This window comes from Desmodus rotundus, chromosome 10 (assembly GCF_022682495.2).
Source record: "Desmodus rotundus isolate HL8 chromosome 10, HLdesRot8A.1, whole genome shotgun sequence".
Classification (NCBI taxonomy): Eukaryota; Metazoa; Chordata; class Mammalia; order Chiroptera; family Phyllostomidae; genus Desmodus; species Desmodus rotundus.
This window is the reverse complement of record NC_071396.1, coordinates 107,226,889-107,246,458: the sequence shown is the minus strand read 5'-3', so window position 1 is coordinate 107,246,458 and position 19,570 is coordinate 107,226,889. Positions and strand designations below refer to the sequence as shown.

Here is a 19,570-nt window from a genome sequence, read left to right as displayed (position 1 = left end):
ATTTAGACAAATTTATGAAAGTGTAGTCAAAACCAAATTGCAAAACACTGCTGATGTAAATTATAAAGAAGTACAATAAGTGCAGACGGCACCAAGCCCCCAGATTGGGAGATTCAATGGTGTTATGTTTTCAATAGCTCCCATAATGAATATAAATTCAACAGCATCATTTCTCAGAAACACCATTCCCTTTTCTTCCTGTCTCTTCTATTGTATTTTATTCTCTGTTCATACCCAAAACATATTATCCCCAACTGTTTCACTTCATTCCTTTTCCTTTTATCACTCTTCTCACAGCTGGCCAATCTAGAAACCTGTAGAAAAAAACACTGTACTTCTCCCTCTTATTTGCCTACAATTAGCACATCTTCAAGGGCCTAAATGATAAATATCCAGAGAAGTCATTTTCATGTCTTTACCACTGTCTTAGTCCATGGCTTTGTGTTTTATCCATTTGTATGAGAATTACGAAAATAGACTCATAATCGAATACCCTGCCGTGGCTGTTAAACAGCACTCCTTACTGCTGCCAAAATCACTTTCCCAAAATTCAGATTTAGCCAGACTGTCCTTTCCCAAAAGACATTAGTGTATTCACAACAAAGTCAAACACCTTCATGTTCTTGTTCTGCTTATATGTTCATGCTTAACTCCTAACATTTTTCAACATCCACCTCGAAATCTAAGTATGCCAGTTTTTTCGGCATTCCATTAAGATGTCATTCTTAGGGGTATTGCACATAGGCTACCTTTTTTTTTTTACCATTTTATTTATTTTATTTTTAGACAGAAGAGAAGGGAAGGAGAAAAAGATGGAGAGAAACATCAATGTGTGGTTGCCTCTCGAGCGTGCCCCCTGCTGGGGACCTGGCCCTCAAACCAGGCACGTGCCCTGACTGGGATCAAACCAGTGACCCTGTGGCTCTCAGGCCAGCACTCGATACCAGCCAGGGCTTAGGCTACCTTTCTTAAGGTAAGTAGACATGCTTGTCCACAGAGCCCAACATAAGCACCATCTCGTTTTGGGACTTTCCCAAGTGCCTCTGCTCTTCCATCCGCAAAGCATCGGTAGATTAAGCTGCACCCTCCTGTACTCCTGTAGTACCTTGTGAAAAACATGTCATAGCGTTTATGAGATTCTAAAAAATGCAGGGCCCTTTCACTAATAGATGGCTTGATTCTTGTAGAGGAAGAGTGTAGTGGGATTTTTTTGATTTGTTTGTTTTTATCTACTTCTACCACAGTGCCTCACACAGAGTAACACTCAACATTCCTTGAATAAATGAATGTTGTAAAGACATTCAATGGCATCCTAAATATAAGATAGCGTGATGGAGTGGAAACTGGATCACTTCTGGCATCAGATGGACAGAAAGTTGAAATCTGGCTGCAAAACATTCCAACTGAGTGACATTCTCTGAGTTTGTTTCCTTATGCCTGGTATGAGAATGAAAATAATAGCAACCAACATATATCACAATGCCTGAAGCTCCATGTCACTTAGAAGCACCACAGCATCCTTTTCTCTTGCTGCTGGAAGTGATGCCCAGGAGAATTAGCATCATTTGGGTATGACTCCCTTTGCCATTGAAAGCTGGACTAGAGGTATGGCTCCAAAAGATAAAATAGCTCCTGGCCAGATAGCTCAGTTGGGTAGAGCACCATCTGGAAGCACCAAGCTGGTGGGTTTGATCCCTGGTCAATGAATGCATAAATAAGTGGAACAACGAATCAGTGTTTCTCTCTCTCTCCCTTCCTCTCTCTTTCTAAAATTCAATAGAAACAAAAATAGGCAAGTATAGGACCATTGCTAATGTACGTAGACTACTCATAGCTCTTACAAATTTTAATAGAAAAATATTCCCTCTTCTTCAATTGTTTGGAAGACCTTGAGAAGAGTAGGTATTACATTTACTTTGAATGTTTGGTAGAATTCACTAGTGAAGCTTTCTGGTTCTAGAATTTTGGGAAGGTTTTTGATGGTTGTTTCAATTTCTTCACTGTTGGTTGGTCTACTAAGTTTCTAGTTCATGTTTCAGTCTAAGAAGTTCACAATTTTTAGGAACATATTTGTTTCTTCTGGATTATTGAAGTTGGTGGCATATAGTCTTTCACAGTGTTCTTGTATGATCCTTTGTGTTTCCGCAGTCTGTGGCAGCTTCTCTTTAATTTCTGGTTTCGTTTGCATCTTTTCACTCTTTGCCTTAGTGAATCTAGCTGGAGGTTTGTTAATTTTATTAACTTATCAAAGAACCAACTCTTTGTTGCCTTAGTTTTTTGTATTTTAGTCTTTTTGTTAGTTTTTTCTTAGTTTTTTAGTCTTTTTGTTCTTTATTTTATTTAATTCTGCTCTAATTTTTATTTCCTTTCTTCTGTTGACTTTGGGCTGCTTTTATTTTCTTTTTCTAGTCCTTTAAGTATAATTATAGGTTGTTTACTTTGTTTTTTTTTTCCTTGTTAGTTCAGATAGGCCTGTAATAAGAGAATAAGCATTTACTAAGTTTAAAATCTGTCACTAAGAACTTACAGGTGTAACAATCAGCCATGAATAAGATAAATGATACATAAGCAAAAACCGAGGAAGAGAAAAGCCTTACTCAGAAAGAAGAAGATAATGACACAATTCAGTGTTAAGTGAGAGAGGAACAGACAGAGAGAGAGTAGTAACTAAATCAGTTTCGGAGACCTAAAGGGCACGTATGAATTCCCACCATGGACGTCATGAGGTCTGCTATGACCCTGGCCTAGTTCTTCCTGTACTTCCATGCAACTCTTCTGGAGCATAACTAACAAACAAAAAATCCTGGCAACTCAAATTGCCTGACCAATCGATACCTGCTTCATGAGGTTGCTGAGGTCAGGAAGCTGGATGCTGAATGTACAATAGCCCCTAAAATGTTTTACCGCTTTTTCCGACATGGACATGGCATTCTAACCTCAAGGCACAAACTAGATTGGTCCTTTAAAATGTACATTAGATTTAAAAAAGTGTACATTAAATCATATTCCCTTTATTTACAACTCTCTAATCGCTTACCATCTCACTCTGTGCCAAAGCTAAATAACCTAAAAACTGCCGGTGAGGCCCTCTAAAATCTGCCCCCATGTGCACACGTGAACACAGGTGTGCACCGCCCCCCATCTTCTACTTTCTACCTCTCTGCACTCCGGTCATGACAGACCCTTGATGTTCCTTGAACATTTTAGGCTAACAGGTTCTTGGATCTAAGCTCTTCTTTGGCAAGATAACTTCAGAGCACACTCCCCTATCTCATGAATGTTTTCTGCCTACTGTGGCCCTCCCATTTGGACCTTTCCTGATGCGTCTGTATTAAATGCTGTGCTTCCTGCTCCAGGACAATACCGACTAATCCTCTCATCTGACTTATGTTTCTAATCAGCACTTTTGCTTAGCTAGTGTCCTAGATATTTTACTAATTGATCTTGTCCACTCACTGTGTCCCTTTACTAGAACATGGGCCCCACGTGGGGGCTTTTGTCTGCAGTTTTCATGAGTGTGTCTCCAACACTAAGACAGGCACCTGGATGACTTCCCCCTTTGCCCCTCGCCACCAGGTAACCCCATTCCCTCTGGCAACCACACCAAGACACATCATCATTAAAATGCCAGAGGTTAAAGATAAAGAAAGAACCTTAAAAGCAGCAAGAGAAAGGCAGATAGTCACCTGCAAAGGAGTTCCCATAAGGTTGTCAGCTGATTTCTCAAAAGAAACTTTGCAGGCTAGACTGGACTGGCAAGAAGTATTCAAAGTCATGAAAAGCAAGGACTACAACCTAGATTACTCTATCCAGCAAAGCTATCATTTAGAATGGAAGGGCAAATAAAGTGCTTCCCAGATGACATAGAGCTAAAGAAGTTCACCATCACAAAACCATTATTATATGAAATAAAGGGAAGTATATAAGAAAAGGAAGAAGATCAAAACTATGAACATTAAAATGGCAATAAATTAACAACTATCAACAACTGAATCTAAAAACCAAACTAAGCAAACAAGCAGAACAGGAACAGAATCATAGATACGAAGATCATTTGGAGGGTTATCATTTGGGAGGGAGAAAGCAGAATGGGGGAAAAGGTGCAGGGATGAAGAAGTACAAAATGGTAGGCACAAAATAGACAGGGGGTGTTAAGAACAGTACGGGAGATGGAGTAGCAAAATAACTTACATGCATGACCCTATTTTTTAAAGAAGTGTTTCTTTTAAAAATTGTATGTTTTCTTCAGGAAAGAAGAAATGTTGTATAGTGAGAACAACAGAGGTTTTGACATTAAAAAAACTATTCAGAAACTGCTCTGCTGCTTGTCACATTTACACCAATGTAAGAGGGCCAACGGCTGCCTGGAAGAAATGTGGTGAGGATTACACATGTATTATTACATATGTATTGTTACATATGTAACAATGTTGCCTATGTATAACTTCTATCAGAGTACAGCCCTTCCGTGTGTACTGAGAAGTGGAGAAATGAAGCTTTCCATCTCCTCTGCATGCAGAGCACTCTGACCCTGCCGCAGTGCTCTAGTTCCTGAGCACGCTTTGGCTTTCCACCATGCCGTTGTGTGCCTCCGAAGGTCTGGCTACGTTTGCTTGCGAAAGGGTCCATGCCAGGCTTTCTTATTATTCAACATATGGATTTACAAAATATAACTGAGGATATGTGACTGAAAGCACAAATCATTTTTTGTTAAAATTAAGATGAATTTTTTAGAGATGCTTACTAAAATCAAGATGTTAAAATGCTGTTAAAGGGTGTGAATCAAAACACTTTAAAAATAGTTATTAAAAAATCATTAACACTGAATAGTATCAGTTTGTGTCCACACAAAAACCTGTACAGTTCTACTCATAATTGTTAAAACTTGCAAGCAACCAAGATGTCCATCAGTAGGAGAATAGATAAACTGTGCTGCATCCGGACAATGGAATATTATTCCGGAATGAAAAGAAATGCTCCATCGTGCCGCGAACGTACCTGGAGAAACCTAAAATCTGTATTGCTAAGTGAAAAAAGCCATTCTGAAAACACTGCATACTTAGGATCCCAACTACACGACATCTGGCAAAGGCAGAACTACAGAGGCAGTTTAAAGATCAGTGGGGGCCAGGGGTTATGTGGGAGGGAGGGAGGGAGGGATGGAGGGGCAGAGCACAGAGGACCTTTCCTCTGTGAAGGTGAACCCATCTTGTACAATGTTATAATGGTGGATACAGGTTGCTATACATTTGCCCAAACGCATAGAATGAGCAACATGAAGCGTGAACCCTAGTGTGAACTCTGGACTTTGGGAGAGAGTGGTTGATGTGCTGTGTAGCTTCATCAGTTATAATGAATGTACACACCAGTCTGGTGTGGGATCCGACAGCAGGGCAGGCTGGGGTGAGCAGGGGCCGGGGCACAGGGACCCAGCGGTCTTCACGCTCAGTGTTGCTTTAACCTAAAACACAGCTCTAAAAACGTGAATTAAATTTTGACTGATAGGTCTTCATGTTTCTTTAAATTTTTCTTCACTCTTAAGATACAAATAGGAAAACCTAGACACATGACGAATGTGCTTTATGAAAGAAAATATGCAGAGACCCATTCTGAGGATAATATCTCAGAGAAACTGCCTTGCTACCTGCAACTGTATAGATACACACATCTGTATGTATATATATATACATATATATATATACACACACACATACATATATAGTACAATTTACATATAATATATACTAAATTAAACTACATGTATATATAATAATAAAATAAAATATTAAAGCTATCTTTAAGAAACACTAATGTTTTACTTAACCATATGAATTAATCGATCCACTGTCAGAAAATACACTGTAGAATAAGATAATTTCTGCTGAGTAGATTTTTCTATATGTGTGCAAGTATATTTATATTTATATTTCTATATAAATTTTTCTATATTTATATATTTATATGTGCAAGTATACATATATTTATTGATCACATATATAATTTAATGTTCAAGTTTACTGTACTATAAATATTAAAAGCCACTACATTGCATAAAACAAAGCAGAAGTTGGTCAACTTTTCCTGTTAAGTGCCGAGACAGTAACTATTTTAGGTTTTTTAGGTTAGGACTCTGTGGCAAGGACTCATCACTGCCATAGTAGTACGGAAGCAGCTCCAGACTGCTGAGACCGTGCATAACAAATGCGGCCGGCTGAGTTCCAACATACCTTGTTTATGCCAATAGAAGGCCAGGTGGATTTGGCACATGGGCGTCTTAACTTGCAGGTTGTGATGTAAAGAAAGATTGCCATTTAACTAATGTTCAAACATGACTAATTTCCAATGGCTAGTTTTCATGAGTTTAAATATATACAGTTAAGCAGGGTTTTCCTTTTCACAAGTATGTGCACATTTTTTAGAAAATATAGCCGAGTTTTAGAGGGACTATTGCGTTTCAGGAAACTTAGGCAACGCACAGGACCTCAGTGTGTACGGTTCGGCTCAGTCTGCAGACCAGCTGTTCTGTTCCACAGTCCTGCCACGCTCCGCGTTGATTCGACCACACGTGTTTCACATGTCATCACATGTGTGGTGGCGGCTGACATTCCTCTTTTCCCCAATGATTCTATTGGATTTTCATTTTGTTTTTACTCCTTTGTGATGCTTAGAAATTACTTGTGCCTTTCATTTTCAAGAAGCAGTTGGTCAGTCTTATGTCACTGTGTCACTCTAGGTTGTGTCACTCTAACCTCTGATAAAATCTTGCAAAAGTAAAGATGATAGTGACAGATATATTGAAAGGGCAATCAAAGGTGATAATTCTGCATTTCTAGACTCCTGTTTCTGAATTCCGGTATTTTAAATTGTTTGTTTTTGTATTGCCAATTGCTATAGTATGTCTTTTATAAAGTGGGCATTTTTGTTATTTATGTAGTTATTTATTGCCAATTTCCTTTATCATTAGGTTACAGTTTAATCAAACAAAACTATTCCTTGGAGGCAGAGCTCCAGAGAAGGTATGCTCACAGTAACAAAATAAAACAGAAATAAAAGATGAAATGTGTATATTTATGAACAGATAAATTTTAATTATATCAGACCAGCACTGGTACAACTAGAATTTAAAAGATAAATCTTCTAAGGCTATACAAAATATTGCCATATTTAATACATTTTTTTAAACTAGGAGCCAAGTTTTACTGAGTCTGACAAAAAAGGACTTACCATTGTTTGAAGCATATGGATTAGCTAGTGTTTGGTTTATTGTTTTTGTTCTCAGAATGCATTTCATTTTCTCCTATTTATCAGTGCGATGCATGATCCCTCTTAAAAAATAAAATAAAATACCGTACTTGGGACCTGATAGGAAAGAATGACATCTAACGATTATCCATAGAGAAAATTATTTTTATCACCAGATTTTAGAAAAGCGACTTTATGCTTGTCTGTGGTGAACACTGTCAGCTGACCACTAGCGTCAACCACCCTGATTGGGTAGAATCTACACAAAACACTGCAATCCCAGCTGCACGTGCTTCAGAAAACCTAACCCCACTTCCCTGTAGTCCGCCGTTCTGATTGGCCTTTCAGTGGCATCGTCACAGTCAGCGCAGCAACTGCGGAGCCACACTTGCCCCCTCTTGTGGGGTAAGAGAAGCCCCAGGACATCACCTTGAACAGGAGCTCTCAGGTTGGGAAAGGGTAACTGCCCTCCAAAGTAGGTCTGGAAATTGTATCAAAGCAGGAAGCAACGTCCCATAAAATGTCACATTCTTCCATAAACACTAGAATGTGGATGCATCCTGAGGACATAATGTAAGTCAAACAACCCAGTGACAAGGACATATACTGAACGATTCCACTATTAGGAACAATGTAAGTTAGCTAAACTCATGGAAGCAGGGAGTGGAATGCTGGTTGCCAGGGCTTGGGGGCGAGGGGAACAGGAGATCGTTCAGTGGGTATGAAGTTCTGCAGGATGGGTAAGTTCCAGCGATGCACTGTGTATCACTGTGACTACAGTTTACCATGCTAGCATTTTGCACTTTAAAATTTCTGTTAAGAGGCTAGATCTCATGTTGTGTTCTTACCACAATTTTTTTTTGAAGTTTACAAGATAAACCTTATTTCTATTTGGTATGCAACAGTTACAGAGGTATCTAGTAGTTACTATATTGTAACTAATAAAATGTCTGAATTCAAAAGGGAAGTAAGCATAAATCGGAACACACAGTCTGTTCAGTTCTCACAGCATTAGTTGTAATCCTTTACCTACTATCATAAAAAAGTAACGAGCATGCCTACCATCCCAATACTGCAGGACCCAAGTGTATTTCTGACATTTGAGGCTGTCTCCTTTCAAGAACTGCATATATAAACCTTGATGATACTGTTATATAGACATTCATAGTTTTAGCCTCTCTCTGATTTGGACTGAAAATTGTTTTTAACTAAAAACAGTTTGAGCAAACAGCATAACACTTAACAGTATATATTTAAAAAATAATGTTTATGACAGAATCAAAATATAAATTTCCTGCAATCGGTATATGTAGGTAGTCAATAAACTCAGGAAAACAGGGGGATTACAATTTAGACATTGCCTTCTCTTTCTGTACTCTACTTGATTCCTGAGCAGAGAGACTGAATTAAGCAGCAGCCAGGAGGCAGAGACCCAGTGGAAAAGCTCTTCTCCTTTTGGTTAACCATTGTGCTTACTTTAAATCGATCATTTGTTTCATCAGCTGGTTCCCAAGCAGAGGGCATGTCCTTTCCACTTGCAGAATCCTCTTACATAAGTTGAATTCCCTCTTTATCACCTCAAGGCGATAAGTACTACATTTCTACTTTAGTTTTACTCATTGTTAGGGAAAGGGAAAGAATACGATCCGTTCATACTACTTGCTGGAGCTGCCTGCATTTTAATCCCAGACTGGGAGCGGACACCAGAGCGCCCTTCCGATTATTTCACACAAAGGGCGCAGTGTTCAAGGCTCTACTTGGAGAACCCAAAATAGCATCCAGTGAGCAGGAACAACCGCATGTCCTGGTGCTTAAAGCCGCAGCCCAGAGCAAAGTGACTCAGTCAGGTTTGATGAGAAGCGAGGGAAGCAAAAGAAGAGTCTCTTCTCCTGTTCCTCATGTGTGTCCCAGGAATTCCGAACTTCCATTTCCTGGGAACTGCTAGAACTTGAAGACATAGGTAAGAATGGGATAATCGGGCATGCTTTGAACTATATGAATGATCTTGTAATGAGCATAGGGCCAAAAGGTACTTTGGAAAGCTCTTTGCCTATTGCGCTTCGCAGGAAAGAAAAAATTCTAATGTTTTAAAACTGTGACGTGTATATTGAACTTTCTTTAAGACAAATATATGCGAGAGCAATTAGCCATCATTATCATTCAGGTTGAGAAAAAAAGTTGCTTATATCTAGAAAATTTAAAACATTATTTCTGGGAGATATGTATCACTACTGGATCTTTTCCTTTCTCTAGAATTTTGGTTTTTAATCTATCATGTATTTTACTTCCACACTCCCAGATGACATTTACAGTAAAACTGTCAACATTGAAATTATGAGAACAAATATTTATTTACAGAGTAAATATTTAATACAAAAATTATTTATATTTAAGAAGTGATATATATGGTATTTTCTGCATATCTGAATAAAACTAAATGTTTCTTTGATGAACAATCTATTTTCACATCTGACATACAAGTATTTAGTTTTCTTCTTTTGCCTTTAAACTCTTTATAGACATTTGAAAATTTAAAAACAAAATGGTGAATTAAGAATGTCATATTAATAATACGAATAAAAGTAAACTACTGAGTTTATTATGACTATAACACATACATATTGAAACATCTATACATGTAATGAGCAAGCATTATATTCATTACATATAATAAAAGGCTATTTTATCAAATATGAAAGATATAAAATTATATATTAAGAAAGTGCTGAATTTGAAAGATAATTAAAATTGTTTCTAATTTGTTGAAAATGATTTTAATTAGGTTACTAATATTAATAAGATATTTCAATGAAATTTTGTCAGAGGGATTTAGTGAATCTGTAACAAAGGAATTTAGTAGATCTGGAATATGCAGAGATAACAAAAATATCTAAATAGAATAGTAAAGTTTTTCTTTAGAGTATATAAATTTATACTTTAGTCTATGAATTCATTTTTTGAATTTCTATATCTGTACAGAAGGCATTATTTATATAAAATATTTGCAGCCCTGACTAGTGTGGCCCAGTGGATTGAGTGCTGGCCTGTGAACCAAAGCATTAATGGTTTGATTCCCAGTCAAGGCACACGCCTGGGTTGTAGGCCAGGTCCCCAGTAGGGGGCTTGTGAGAGGCAACCACACACTGATGTTTCCCTTTCTTTCTCTCTCCCTTCCCCTCTCTCTAAAAATAAATAAATAAAAATCTAAAAAAAATAGATTAAATTAAATATTTACAAATTTAGTAATATATACTAAATATACATTCTTGGTAATTTGCAATATCAATTAATATAATAACAATATAAGTTCATATAAAATATTTGTTAAAATCTAAATACTTTAGTTGTTTAAGTATGACAAGTATGCAATATACATGCTTATAATTTTTTGTTTGAAAAAGCTGAAGGGGATTAAAAACTATGAACTTTCAGTTATAAAATAAATCACTGGGATATATTACAGAGTATAGGGAATATAGTCAATAAAATCATAGTAACTTACTAATGTAACATTGTATGTCAACTATAGTTTACAAAAGTTTTTGAAATATTTAAATTTCAGTGTAATGTGACTATCTCTGCTTATCACATTTTTCAGCCAATAAAAGTATTTTTCAGAAAGAAATAATCATTATAAAATTAAGTCTAGAAGTATTCATTTTTAAGTAAATAGCCAGCTTATAAAATCTAGAAATCATCTGATATCTTATTTTTTATATGTCTCCTATGCATTCCTAGGAATTGTTACTATTCTTTTACAATAAATCTATATAAAAATATAGATTGATACTGAATTTTCTCCCACTCACACTCCGAAGACATCTCCCAATGTTATGTTACATTTCAGGTGTTAAAGAATATTTAACATCTTATACAGTTTAAAGGGACACATTGTTCTCTTCACCTACAAGAGCAGAAATGTTCAGATTGGGTTTTATTGCCACCAACCTCGTGTTTGAGAACCATGCTGATGAGTATGAGGAAATGGAACATTTACATTTCATTGCCATGGCAATTTCCTTTAGTATGGTGACCTTTGAAGACCTGACCTTTGCTAAGGCATATGACATTGAGGATGAAACACAAATATGGAATTTAGTGAGCCCATATGAATCCTTCTTTCTGGGAATGCTTCTGAAAGCTCGCAGATTTGAGAAACAAGTGACTTTTACCAAAATGACCAGAAAGAAGTGTGATACTTTTAAAAAACAATCCATACTTTTAAAGCATTTATCACCAACTCACATCACCACTCATTTGAGAGTCCAGCAAAATATTCTAAAACCTGCCTTTTCACAACTTACAACAAATCGATTTCTTTTGCAATGCTGCAGGCCCTCTGGAAGATTCTGATATGATTCACTAAGAGAATTCTTATCTCCCTCCAAATACAGTTCTAGCTCTGGAAAAGCAGAAGTGGTGTTGTCAGAAATGTGTTGCATTAATTACTCAATAAAAGACATTCACAATCATCAAAGAATGCCATAATGTTAAAGCAAAACATACTCTTCAGAGACTCTGCTTTGGCACACCAAGTCTACAGAAAACCAAATCCAGAGAAGCAGGCGACAGATGAGTGGTTACCAGGAGGGAAGCGGGTGGAGGGAGGACTGAATGGGAAAAGGGGTCAACTGTATGGTGACAGCTGGGAACTAGACTTTTGGTGGTGAGCACCTGGAGCACATCTGAAACTTATATAATGTTATAAACTAATGTGGCCTCAATAAAGTAAAAGTTTAAAATGTTGTTATGGGACAGTGACGTATAAACATTCAGGATTAGTACATCTATATTTTTATGTCCCTTCATCCCATGAACTTACATAATAAAGGATCATCATACATGTGCAGAATACTATGTTAAAGTGGAAATAATTTTGGCATATCAGTTATGGCTTAAAATAACCTAAGTAATTTTCTCTAAGTGCAAAACTTAGAAATGTCATTCCTATGAAAATGAGTAAGTTATACATAAATCATAGGACAGAAAAATGCCACTGTTTTTCTGCTTTTAAGTTGAATTACAACTGGATTGTTTCCAAGAGTTTGCCATCTATTTAAAAATCTCTAGTGGAGAATCTGACACCCTTTGATAAAAAAGATAATACTACAAAAATTCAAAGACAAACATGGACTATCTCCGGAACATGAAAAACAATAAAGAGAAAAGAACAGAGATGCATCTTTTGTTTGAATTTTAAAAGTATTGTTTGTTATTAAACAAATACTTCTTGATTGTGATTGAAATGCTCTTGATCCAGCCAAGCAAAATAGAACCCTTTTCCCAAAGCGACAGATGAAATATGCAGGGGCCGTGACACCACTTTGCAGCTGGATGTGGACCCTGCTTCTAAGTAAGACATTGTTTTTCCTCTGGCTCTTGATCTTCTCTCTTTTATCTAATGTCCATTGAATGTGCCAGTTCTGTAGGCACATCAGGATCCGATTCCAAACATCTTGGTTGGTAATCAATAAGCGTATTCATTTACATACATACATACACACATATACACATGTGCTTCTATATATTTGTCAAATGACACACACTTCAAATTTACATATTTGATGAATTATGATGACATAAAAATACTATGTCACTTTATAAAATTTATATTTAATAAAGTCACTTATATATGTGTTATATGTGTGTGTGTGTATATATATATATATATATATATATATATATATATATATAAGTTTTAACAGTTTAAAACACACAGTTCTTAACTCATAGGTATAATTTGTATGAGATTGTGTGAAATTGTATTATAAAGACATCTTTTGAGTTTTTGTTTGGCAGAGAATAAAGAAACAAGGAAGGCATGTTCAAGCTGTATCCGTGTGAGTTAACTATTACAAATCTTAGTAAGATATTAATTAGGTGACTTCTATATATAATGAAAAATGGTGTTAGGGATGCCAGATTTTAAAACAAATTAGGTGAGGAATTATTTCATGTAAAAATATCATTCCTTTCCACAGAATGCATTAAACTCCCTACCCACTGACAAATTGAAGTGGCTCATAGTCCATATAACCCAAATTTTTAAGATAAAGGAAAAATTTACTTACTCAATAATTCAGTCATTCATCCATATCATAGTGATCGCTTCTACATTTAAGCACTTAAAAAAAAAAACATGTTTATCTTCTCTAGCATTCGTTACAAAGGAATCAGAAAACTAAAAAGATATTCTTACTTACATTTTAAGTTTATTTTTATCTTAGATTAACTATATTTATGATAGTTTTCCTTCCATAAATTTATATATTTTTTTAACCCATTGTGTCTCCTGGAGGTATATACTTTTGCTGTTTTCTAGGTTTAAAAACATCTCTTATTTTTATGTACATTTTATTTGGAATTAAAGTATTGTACCAAAATTTTATCTTGGGACATAGAGACTAGGAATTTATTTACTATAAAAGCCTGCCACTCATGTTAAGGGGATTTGATTTTTTTCTATATTTGTTAAAATACTTTTTGAGACCATTAGACCTGCAGCTACTGTCTTCTGAGTGTGTAACTGTAGCCTCATCGTCGGCTGCATATTCTTTATTTACTACTAACTTCCTTTTATCTTGATAATTACTCATAAAATTTAAAAAACATTATTTACTGTAAAAATTTAGCATCTGTTTTTCTTATTTCCAACTATTAAGTGCTGCTATTTTAGGTGTTAATTAACATTACACATGAGAAACAGCTAACAACAAATTATTTTCTCCTCGCCACCTCCTGGAAATGCCACAGGACAAATGTATGTCCCTCTCTGTCTCTCTGTAACTCCAAAATAAAATAAAACTCAATACTTCAACTAATTACCTAAGAAAGAAAAAAATATGCTATGTACCTCAAAGAAAAAAAATTAAAATTGGTTACTTTCTAGGCAATTAAATGCCTTTATATGTAATTTTAATTTTAAACATTTTTCATTTTAACTCTGAACATAAGAAGAATATCTTTAGCTTTACTTTTTAATGGCATAACCAAAACTGATTTCAATATCTCACCTATATTGCATGCATGATATCCTGGTAGTAAATACATAGGAAATGCAAGGCCAGACAAATCATGAAATCTCAGGAAAAAATACTTTAAGCATTTGCTTTAAAAATTATGAAGAAATGGCAGAAGACTAAGTTAGTACCTAACATTAGACATAGACACAAGAAGGGACTAGCTGAATTCCACAGGCTGTGGAGATTTGTAGCCTTAATATCTTCATTTAGAAATACTTTAACCTGGCCTGCTTTTTGAAATAATGTTTTGAAATTAATATGCAAATGAACTTGTCCCTGAACACATCCTATTTCTTCCCAATGCTGACCCTATTCAACTTCTTGTACTCATTCAGGTTAGGCGTTTTTCTCTCCTCTGTCCAGTCTATTCCAGCTTTTGCCTACAGCTGGCCTTGGGGACTTCCTTTCTCTCCTTAGTTTATGTAAGCTCACTCTGATCTTTTTTTCTTCTCTTTAAAAGGAGGTTAATAATTAATATCTCATTGAATTTCAAGGAAGACTAACAGGAGAACACATGAGGTATCTATGAAGGTGCCTGGAATACAGTTGGTGATTTCATTGGAGTGCTAGGCTAAGTAACCAAGGAACTGTGCAACCCCAGCAAGCTCGTACCACAAGTATTTAATGGGAGTCAGTAGGGGTTTAGCCCCCGACTCCCCACCCTCACTCAGTGGTCCAAGCTTGACTGAGGCTCCCCCTTCTCCTAACTACAGCTCTTGCTTGCCAAAGAAGAGAGACAGAAGACAATTATTCACAGGCCTTCCCTAGCTTTAGTTCTGAACTGATAGATATTGTGTTTATTTATGTTTCATTAGCAAAACTGCTCAGGCCAATCTGCCTGATTGAGAGAGGGATATTGGTCAACAATAGTATGTCTTCCACAGGGACTAAATATTTTAGTTCCTTTTTTATTCATATTTCATATTCTAGTCACATCTATTTCGGTTTACTAATTATCCAGCATTTAGGGATAGTTTATGAAATCTTACAGAATTGAAGCCAACATTTTCTTAGAGCAGTTGGGTGGAAGGGAAGGTATGAGGATAGAAGTTACAGTTCTCTCTGAGTCTGGAATCACCATGCTCCAGTTTAGAAACTTTGAGCGTGATTTTCCCAGGTACCTTAACCTCAGTATTTCCAAACCAACCGTGGACACTCCCTACAGGGGCAATGTTTCTTGAAATCCAGTTGGTCATCAGGTTTTGTGAATTCTGTTTCCAGTTATTCATTTTCCTCTTTCTCCCATCCCCCTTTCTGGGGACCACGATTAGCCTGAGTGCTGGGAAGCATCGGCGCCTTCAGAATGGCAATAAACTATCCAGAGTGGCAGGGACAGCACAGCAAAGTAACCATTTCAATGTCCTGGAATCACTGATGCTTTTAAGCACAGAGTAGAGGACTCAAATTCTTTCATTGATGACTAATACTGTATTGGAACTAATGATTAAAATAAAAAGAAATATAAATTAAATATAAAGGTAGACATTGAGAGGGAACTGAGACAACAGACAATACGGACTCCCCAAGATATTTCAGCTAAAACATCGACCATTTCATTTGAAACAACTAAATATGCTTCCATTAAAATATCCCTGCTTCTGGGCTTAAGTGGACAAGATATTTATTTGTTTGTTTGTTTATTTATTTATTTATATTTTTAGAGAGGGGGGAAGGGAGGGAGAAAGAGAGGGAGAAACATCAATGTGTGGTTGCCTCTGGTGTGCCCCCTACTGGGGACCTGGCCCACAATCCAGGCATGTGCTCTGAATGGGAATAGAATCAGCAACTCTTTGGTTTCGTAGGCCGTTGTTCAATCCACTGAGCCACACCAGCCAGGGCCTTAAGTAGTCAAGATTTTAAATAGATTCACACAATACAGAGTACCTTCTTTGAAATGAATATTGAGGTTGTGTCTATAACATAAAAAAAAAATTAGACTTCAAGGTATAGTCTACACCCAGCCACCAACCATCCATGCTATTCCTCTATAAGAAATTATAAAGATGCATAAGGAATAAATGGGGATTGTTAATAGATGTTGTAAGGCCTTCAGTTTTTCATTGTATAAATAATCCTTCAAATTAAAAGAAAGAAAGGACAAGACTACTTTCCCTGTAATAATATTGCCACTTACAGCCCCACAGGCCACATTTTACTGTATGATTCACACTGCCTTTCTTGCATCAGACTCCAATATGAGAAGTTAGACATGCTTCTTTAAATTGAGGAAGAAAAATTTTTCTCTTTTTTTTAAGGACCATTTTAGAAACTATAATTTTAAAAGTTTTTTTTTTTCTTTCCTTCTCACTTTCTTTCTCTCTTTTTCAATTTAAGCTTTGGAACTTTCCAAGCATCACCCAGGATAAGCCTCCTGAAATGTTCTTTTGGTCAGGCCTACTCAGTGGTATCCTGAAGACGGAGACATTATATTAATCACCACCGATGTTTCTTTATGAGAAGCGAATGTAGCTGAGCTGAGTTCAGCTTTCCACAAGGCTTCCAGAATACATTATATTTTTATAAGTTTTCACAGATGGAATAATTATCTTTATGTAACCAAGAAGAGGTCATAGGAAAGACAATTTCTAATTAGATCCAGTTACAAATGGTATAAGTGCATAGATTATAATATTTTCATCCGTTAAGTCATAATTAGTCTTCTTTGAAAACATAATTGTTCTGAGTCACACTGGGATCATTTGCAGCCTATATAGGCCCATGCAATATCACATATTGCTTCAAGCATGACAATTTTTATTTGTCATAGTCATTTAGCCATGCTCAGACAAAAATATAATGACATTCGAATCATTTGAAAATCCGTGTAGAACACATGCATCAGGCATAATGGATCCTACCCTATTTTTGCAGTAGTCATTTATAAAGTTTTGCATGTGTGCATTGTTTTACATTGTTTGCAGAAATAGCAGCAGCTGAGTATTTCAAAGTTTAGAAGAACAGAAGGGATCTGATCTTTACCACCCACTTCTAGGAAGGTGTTTGTCTACTTAGGTTAAAACACAGAACACTTAGTAGGTGTCAGGCAGTATATCGGATGCATCCTCTCATTTAATCAAGATAACTCTATGGCATCGGCACTGTTATTACCCTGCCGTCTCCCAGGGGACCCCTGAGGCATGCAGTGGTTGGGCCAATTGTCCAAAGTAACGGGGTCAGTGGGGGCGACTGCTCCCATCACTGTCATCCTGCTGTGCAGCTGGTGCCCCTGAGCTCACCGAGCTGCCTTTAGAACCTTTCGGCTCAGCACATTTGGGAGGGTAACCCCAGAATCAATAAATAGTCATCACTCAATCTTCACCGTGGTGTTAGAAACCGATATTTATGTAAAACTTTTATAATTTATTAGAAAATTATGCATGTATATATTAATCAAATAAATACTGAAACAAATACACATGAGGGAAATTTAAATCCATGTATGATTCCTGGGTTCAGAGATGATTTCCGTCTGCATACGAGGGCATAATCTTCCACACCTTCTTCTCTGTATTTGTCTACGATTTTTCCTTAAGTAAGTGGTACCGTTTTATATGTATATATTTTTTAACCTAAGATAGTGTTACAGCAATATTTTTATTTAATCTTTCTTATATTTTTTCTGTTACCATTTAGTCCCCTTATACCCCAGCAATTACCACCCTGTTGTCTGTGTCCATGAGTCCTTTTTCCGTTTGCTCAATCCCTCCTCCCCCTCATCCCCCACCCGACTAGCTGTCATCTATTCTCCATCTATAGTCTGTCTCCATTTGGCTTATTAGTTTAGTTTGTTCATTAGATTCCACATATGAGTGAAATTAGATGGAATTTGCCTTTCTCTGTCTGGCTTATTTCACTTAACATAATGTTCTCCTGGTCCATCAATACTGTTGCAAAGGGTAAAATTTCCTTTTTATTTTTTTATGGCTGAGTAAAATTCCATTATGTAAATGCCCCGTAGTTGTTTTATCCACTCACCTACTGATGGACACTTGGGCTGCTTCCATATCTTGGCGATTGCAAATGATCCTGCAATGAACATAGGAGTGCTTATGTTCTTTCGAATTAGTGTTTTGGGTTCCTTCAGATATGTTCCCAGAAATGGGATTGCTGGGTCAAAAGGCAGATCCATTTTTACTTTTTTTTGAGGTATCTTCTTACTGCTTCCCACAGTGGCTACACCAGCCTGCATTCCCACCAACAATGCGGAAGGGTTCCCCTTTAAAGCAACTTTACAGCACCATATTCAATGGCTGAATAATGTTAGGTGAACATGAATTTTGAAATTTGTTTTTATTCACTTGTGTCCTTGTCAACTGTGAGACCAATTTTATGTACCTTCTCCAAATGAATAGGTTTAAGATAGGGAATTTCCAGTGTTTTTAAATTATACAATGAAAATAAACATATAGCCACATATACATGGGTTTACCTCCTTAAATAATATGTCACATTCGAATAATGTTTTGGATATTAGAAATAAGGCATTGCTTTATTTATCCTGATTACGTATTTTTAAAAGAACATTAAGGGGGAAAGGGATTCTATAAAAGAAAATATTTTCCAGGTTTGACTGCAATTGCGCAGGAAAAGAAGTGTAAGAAATAGCCTATGGTCATGTAATGGGTAAATTAATGTTAGATTACAAAATGGCAAAGACATAATTGAGTTTTATATAGATTAATTACATTCACAACATATAATTAGAAATAGGGTCCAAAAGGAGTTTTTTAGACAAATCTTCAGTACAGAGGCATGCAAAGATTTAACCTTGAAATAATAAGGAGAAACCATGTTTTGGTAGTTAGTGGAAGAGGGGAGAGAGTGGGATGTGCTTTGTTTTGTTTTTTTTTAAATGAGATTTCGCCAGTGTGTATTTCATCAACTGGACTCTGTCTCTTATCGTTCTAGAATATTCTGCACACTTGGGCTCAATCTGTCAGTGCCGAGCACTCCAAAGGTGGTGTTCATTAAAAGACAGCCCTCCTTGCTGCTCAAAAACCGAGCTCGCAATGGCCAGTCCAGGCAGGGAATGGCACTTTCTGGTCCCTGTCTTAGGACATCACACGGACAGTGACTGGAGAAGGCTGTGCTGTCCGAGAAGGCTCCAGATGTCCGTAGACAGGCACTCTGACTTTACGGTGCTTTATCTGTAGCGCACAGCTTTTATTTGTGACAGTAACTGCGCGCAGTTTGATGAGAGTTCATACATGGGACAAAGAACGATCTTTTATATTCCAGGTTCGGGGAAAGGGAGTTGGCACAGGGACCATCCCAATTTGGTGTTCGGAAGTGGCGCTTCCTTCTCA

At 36.6% G+C, this 19,570-nt stretch overlaps 1 protein-coding gene across 7 annotated transcripts in view; it reads left to right on the top strand.

Moving 5' to 3' along the window:
- The first annotated feature begins 9,017 nt into the window (after window positions 1-9,017).
- The window catches only part of CDH19 (cadherin 19), a 46,810-nt gene continuing 36,257 nt past the window's right edge, over window positions 9,018-19,570 (top strand). For 6 of the 7 annotated variants that reach the window (XM_045187984.3, XM_053913304.2, XM_024580628.4 and 3 more), the window contains exon 1: window positions 9,019-9,202. The gene's annotated coding sequence lies outside the window, so the exon portion shown is untranslated. Of the gene's footprint in view, window positions 9,203-19,570 lie in introns of all 7 variants that reach the window. The other variant, XM_071219555.1, reaches the window with a different exon arrangement.